The sequence below is a fragment of the Prosopis cineraria genome, unplaced genomic scaffold (genome assembly GCF_029017545.1).
Source record: "Prosopis cineraria cultivar Desert tree isolate PC_DT_omini unplaced genomic scaffold, ASM2901754v1 PC5, whole genome shotgun sequence".
NCBI lineage: Eukaryota > Viridiplantae > Streptophyta > Magnoliopsida > Fabales > Fabaceae > Prosopis > Prosopis cineraria.
In genome coordinates, this window is record NW_026555336.1 from 9,266,644 (window position 1) to 9,273,576 (window position 6,933).

Genomic DNA, 6,933 nt, shown 5'->3' on the forward strand with positions numbered 1-6,933 from the left:
TTCTTTATATAAACAAATGAAATACTGTTGCCCTAATCAAAGAACCTTATCCCTCTTAAATAAACCATTATAGTAATACAAAGTCATAGATAAAACCTCACAAGGGTATAGTGTTTGCTCTTAATCCACTCAAGTGTTTAAACTTATATCATTTTACTCTATATACAATAGCAAAGCACCCTATCATTTCCTTGTAACTCTACCTCTCCACTACTAATTTTTGCAAATGTTATCAAGAATCAGTTAGTCTTTATTATGGATGTAATGTGGTTAACAAAAGGATAAACTTGGATTTGCATGTGAAAGGGTAGGGTTTTGGCTCAAGAAACCATGCCTTAGCCATAATGTAAGCATGCAAGAATGTTCAAAACTTTCCAAACCTTAATTAAATGGATAAAAACTCAAGTGGAAAATGAAAATGAAAGGGATATGAAAGAACAAGGAACAAAGTAATAAGAAGGCTTGTAACTCAAGAAATCCTTACATTCTTACTTGACTTTTAATTTTTCATTCCCTTTATTTTCTTCTCTCAATTTTCTTTATTTATTTTTATTTTTTTCCTTTTTGGCACCTTCTTTTCTTTCCTTTCCTTTGCTCTTTCTTCTTTTTTCTATTTCTTTTTTTCCATTCTTTTTTCTTTATAAATTCTTCTTTTTCTTGCAATTCTTTTCCATTTTTTTTATCTCATACAAAAGTTATGAAATGTATTGGGTTCAAGGATAAGAGTCACATAAAACAAAGACTTGTTCCTTTAAGAAGATAGAATAGATGTGAGAAAATAATGAAAGAATGAGTTTATCTACTAAGTTAAACCAAGAAAAATTAAAGACATTGACAAACACTATAAAATAAAGTACATGCAATCCATGGAAAAACAAAGGGATAGTGTTAAAAAAAATGAATGAAACAAAAGAAAGGCTCAAATTGGCTAATAAGGGATAATCAATAACATTAGGGTTAGCTAAAAAGCCTTGTGCTTTTTATACGAATGTCAAAATCATCTTCTTTACAACAAATGTAATGATATAGCATTGATTAAGAGGAAAGACAAGTTCTAAAGGGTGCAAGTACTAAAGACAAAACTCTCATTGGTTGAAGGCTCCTTCCATATTGGCTAATTTTGCTTTTCTAATCAAATGCATACACTCTAATAGACAACTTGCTTCACGAAGTAGAAAAATTAAGGCAACATCATCTCAAAAGTTCACATTCCAAAATCTCAAGACAATATTTTTAATTCCCTAAGACAAATCAAAACAGAATTTTTATAAATTTCTAAAATTATTTCAAAATGAAAGAAAAAGAAAACCAATTTTTATGCTCTTCTCCCACACTTAAACCATGCATTGTCCTCAATGTACATCCAAATTTGTCCTAGGACACTAAGTCCATAAATGAATGCATGAAAACTGCAACAGAAAAATTTTTTGGGAGCAAATAAGGTCATAGGACTGAAAATACCAAAATTGTAACAATTCTAGAAATCTTGTAAGCGTCTCTCTAGGGACAATGTGTAACATCCTGAAATTTTAAGGCTCAAATTTATTTTAAAAAATAAAGCAAAATATCTATAATTAAATTAAAATTAAGAATAATTTGATAGAGGTCTAGAGTTTGAATTTTTCTAAGCAAGAGTTGGGTTTTATTTTATTTTTAACTATGAAAAAGATTACCAAAGTTGACCCAGGCTTTTATGCTATAATAAAAAAATGTTAGGCCCTTTCTTGTAATTTTTTCCAAAGTCTTATATTAATTTTTTAAAGAGAAAATGAACACAGAAATAGAAATGAAAACACAAAGGAAAGAAACAAATGCATGAAAGAGAGAGAGAGAGGAAGAAGAGAGGAGAAAGAGATGGAGTTAGGCTTGGATCTAGAAAGCTTTATGTAACATCCTAAAACTTCAAATATGAAAAAATGGATTAATTAAGGGATAAATTAGTTAAAAATATGATTAATTTATTTAATTATGTTTTTAGGTGGCTAATTGGATTTTTGGGTCATATTTGGCTTTAAATTGAGATAGGATGAAAGTCGAATCAAGTCGGGAGGCATCAAGGGGAGCAAAATCAAGTTGTTACTCGCTGCACCATGAGCCACAGCTTGCATGGCGTGTGCAGCAGCGCACGGCACAACAGGCAACTTAAATTTTTGGGAATCATTAGAAATTGATAGATTTTGGGGTGGAAAACTTAGAGCACAAAGGGGAAACTTTGGGTACTACTAGGGCATCAATTTGGAAGGATTTTGAAGATTATTTGAGTCTCCAAACTCTTAGGTAAGTTTCCTACCCTTCTCTACCTTTTCATCTCATTTTCCACAGGATTTAGAAGAGTAAGAATTTGGTCTGATTAGATTAAGCCATTAGTCAATGTTTTGAAGGTTTCTATTGATTCTAAAGGTTTAATTTAAGTTTATTGATCTTAGATTTATGGTAATAGAAAGCTATTTTCTTGTTTGGTGAATTTTGGATCAAGCCCCAACTTGATCATAGGGTGTTGAAGTGTGATAAGTTGAGATATTAAGTTTTATGTTGTGATAGAGTTAGAAAGAGACTTGAAGGGATGATGTGAACAAATTCTAATCTTGACAAGTCTATTTGTTGAGAATTTGAGTGAGAAGTGGGAGAATTGGGAGGTTATTATTAGCTAATAGTGCTTGTGTTAATTGAAAATTAACATATAGTACTTGTTGATGTAGATTATGGTGTGGGAAGACTTACCTTGACACAAGAAGAAATTTAGTACCACGGGTAACCCTTTTAGTAACAAAAGGGTTGAGATAATTAGATAATTTACATTGTTTATTACCTTGTATAAGTTATTTTCAAGTGCTTTTCTATGATTGTTGAGTATATATGTATAAATTCTTTAAAGGTTAACTATTTTAGAAAAAATGAGTATTGGTTTATAAAATTCTATATTTTTGAAGTAAATGGTAAGATTTTGTTATATTTATTTGGAAAGCTGTTTATGCATAGTCAAGTGGAGATATGTAGTGAATTCTGGCATCTTAGAGGGTAGGAGGTCACCCTAGTAGAGATAGTGAAAATTAAGTCCATATGGCATTGCTGGCACTTCAGGACGCCAGGTACAACATTTACTCTCCTTAGTACCTGAAAATGGGTGAGGTGTTGGAGACTTCCTATCTTTAGTACCCAACAGGGTGCGAAGTTGGAGATTATACTCCTTAGCATTTGTAGGATGCGGTGTTGGAGTAACGACACTCCAATTACTTGTAATAGGGGAAACAATAGTCCAGAAGTGGTTTAGGACACCCTGGTCAAGTAGTCCTACCATGGATGGTGAGCTTGACTATACATGTGGTTTGGTTCTATAAAATAGCCTACTAGTTCGGTCGGGAGTATTAGAGGATTGGATGGTTAGGGATCATTCATGCAAATTTGTGGTGATATTATATGATGTGATTATGTCACTTATTTTAATGCTTGTTTATAACTTGGCTTGTTAATCAATAATGTAGATTATTCTAGTTATTGAGATTTTTATCTCACCCCGTGGATTATCATTTTATAGGTGCTACCAGTGAGACTGAGCCAGGGAGGGAATCGAGTAGGGTCTAGCATATCTGCTACATTCTTAGTAATGCCCGATTTTGATTTAAGTGGTGTACATAAACTTGTTATATGATATTATATGTTACCAACTAGGAATGCATATTATTTTGATTAGTTGCACTTGTTTCATACTATGTTATTGTGTATTTTAGTCTAACATTGTATATGAGGTAAATATGTGGTAATTTTTATGTTGATGGGCTAAAATGCTAATACAAGTGCAAGGAATGTTTTATCTATGTGGTGACAATATATTTGTAGTGTATTATGTGGCAATAGAGGCCAAATAGCATATATGATGTTGATTTGGTATTTTCGCCATATTAGGCAAAATGGCCATTGAGTGGCTAAATTTTGTATTTGGTATGCTTTTGTGTATTTGATTGGTCACTCAAGTGTATTTTGATCTATTGGACTTGGTTCAAGTTTCACAATGGATTAATGGTATTAGTTATGAGTTTTGGGTACTTGGACGGTTGAAAATTTCTTTAAAAAACTAACTTTTACATCTGAGTATTTAAAGTTCTCATATAGTGTCGGATTGAAATAAAACTTATACCATTAGTTAGCTTATTGAATAAGCTTCACGTGGGCACTTGAATCACTCTAATCGAACATCGGACGTGAAAATGGCGTGTGTTCGAAGTTCATCCAAAAAAGCTATCATGACTGCATTGCTGTCATGGACAGGTGCGCTGCGGTGCATGGTATAGCGAGAAAATTTAACATTCTGTGCCACATGCTGCAGTGCACGAACCACGAGCCGCGGCGCATGGACTAAAACACTCAAAAATAACATTTTTGGCCCTGTTTTGAAGTGGTTTGCTTCCCAAAACTTTTCCATGCTTCCAAAGCCTATACAAATCATTAAGTTTGAGCTCAAACTATCAATTTAAAGGGTTTTTATGGGATCCCAATTATTCCACAATTATTTTTAAAAGATTATTAATTTAAACCCTTATATGGATAATGTGAGCTTCTTGCTCCTAAGTTATAATTGTTTGTTGTGATTGTATAGTGAATTTTGATAATGTCGTGGTGGACATTATACTTTATGACCGTTGAGAGCTCAGCTACACGATAGGTAAACTTTCTACTTCAATCCTCTTCCTTCCCTCTTGATTTTCTTCAATTTTTGAAAGAGGTAAATTTTGGATTTTAATCCCAAGGGCTTTATTCTTGTAAGCTTTAGTTTCCTTGGGTCCTTTGAAGGTTGTTTTGAGTTTCTACATGATGCCTTAATGTTTCGAGCAGGTAATTGGATGAAAAATGGAGTTTTAAGGCAAAAGTTAAATCCCAAGAGGTTGGGTTTTGCTCCTCAATGGTTAAGCCTACTGATTTAGTTATAATTTTGCTATTTGAGCCCAATAAGATTTAAATTAAGGTTTGGTTTTTATTATAAGGGCTAATGGTGAAAGTTGGTGACACTAAGTGAAAGTTTTTAATTGATTAAAAATTATATGAATTGGAAATTGGCCTAGTGGTGGCTAATAAATAGTTTTGGTAGTTAAGTGGTATTATGTGAATGGTTGGTTTAATATATGGACCATTGGGATGGATTATGGTTCATTGACCCAAGATATGTGGTATGAGTTATAGTCTTCTTATATGTTATTTGCCATGAAAAGTGATGTGGATCACTTATATATTGTAGGGAATTGTTGGTGGAACTTATTGTGAAGTTAAGGAACAAGCTAAGTCTTATTTTGTACAAGGAAAACCCTTTTAATACCAAAGGGTTGAGGTAACAGGAGAATTTATATTTCTTATTGCTTTGTTTAGCTATTTTTAAGTAGATAATATTATCTAGCATGCATTACATGTTTTAAATAATTGAATGCAAATAAAATGTGTTTTAGAGGGTTTATGGGGTATTGCTTTAATAATAATGCAACAATGTTTACTATCTATTTAATAATGATGTTACTTATGGAAATAAGGTCATTGGCATGCATTGTGATCATAAAAAATGAGGAGTTGCACTTAGAGAAGTGCAACTAGGCTTGTACCTTAGATAGGCTATGGAACCGCTTAAGGGATGAATTATGAGTGTTATACTACCTTGAGTGTTGAAGTGGTCAATACTTGAGAAAGGTAGAAAAAGGGTAGGAGGCATGATCTCGGTGGGAGTTCACTAATGGAGAGATGTAGTCTTATGATATTCTATGGCTCACTATTAGTACTCAGTGTTGCCTTTCGTATTGTGGGCTCTGTACACTAAAGTAGTTAGTAGATTGAGTGTTTGACACCTCTCAGTGGGAGAGAGAATCTGGCATATGAAGTGTGAGATTGAGTGCATAGGCCAAGGTAGCCCTCATATAGAGAGTAAGTCAGGCTGGCTCTGGGAGGGAGTTAGCTTTGACTACTTAGGATTCATGTCGAAGGGGCACAGACAGTTCAGTGGATCAGACCATGCCTTAGTTTATATGTTGTGCCTGTAGAAGTACAGTGGGTATAAGGTTTACTTACAAGCTAAAGAGTACCAAGGGGCATTCTATTAGTCAAGAAAGGCTATATCGGCCTATCTCATGCATTCAAGCATTTTAATTAGTTAATTATATGTTATTTTGAATCTATTATTTATTTACTTGACCATGGCTTTCCTTATAATAAGGAATATCGATTTCTCTATTACTGAGACTGTGGTTGTCTCACCTCTTTCTTTACAATATTTACAGGTCCAGGCGAAGGATTCATTGGTGGATGGGGAAAGGAGCTAAGCTAGGGGTTTTCTTGTAATTTGTAAAGAACTGCAACCCCTTTCTTTTAAGCAAGTACATTGTAATATATTTAGGATTAGGGTACCAATAGGATGTGATTATATATATGTGTGTGAATATGTGTGAATCGTATACCTTTATATGAATTTTTATCTGCTTGTAGACTTGTGATTAGGAAACTTGGTTATGGTGTGTGGTTTTGATGAATTTATTTAGCAGATGAAGTTTCTACTACAAGCAGACATTTATTTTGATATATATGTGATTCTATAAGTAAATGCAAAGTGGTTGCATTGCAAATGGTGTGCTATAGGCAAACATACACTTTGGATAGAGAGAGTGGGTGCGTGGACCCTATGGGGAGCTCTAAGCCGAGTGAAAATGTTTAGCATGTGTATTTATACAAATACATGGTATTTGGATTATTTTTGACCACTCTTGTATGATTCATGCATTTTGGGGGTTTAGGGTCCATTTTGGAAATGGCACCCAGGTGGTCAAATTTTAATGTATGGGTGTTTCCATCATTTGAATGTTCTATTAGGTACTTTTAGTTTTATTTGACGCATCCAAAGTGTTCCCACAAGTTTGTAACCTTTAGGATGGGATTTGGACAATTTTAAAAATGGTTTTTACT

At 33.5% G+C, this 6,933-nt stretch overlaps 1 long non-coding RNA gene across 1 annotated transcript; it reads left to right on the top strand.

Annotated features, from left to right (window-relative positions):
- Positions 1-3,972: 3,972 nt before the first annotated feature.
- On the top strand, positions 3,973-6,562 carry LOC129311536 (uncharacterized). The gene is made up of 3 exons (XR_008593308.1): positions 3,973-4,660; positions 5,231-5,320; positions 6,255-6,562. It is a non-coding gene; the product is annotated as an uncharacterized LOC129311536 (long non-coding RNA).
- The last annotated feature ends 371 nt before the right edge of the window (positions 6,563-6,933 follow it).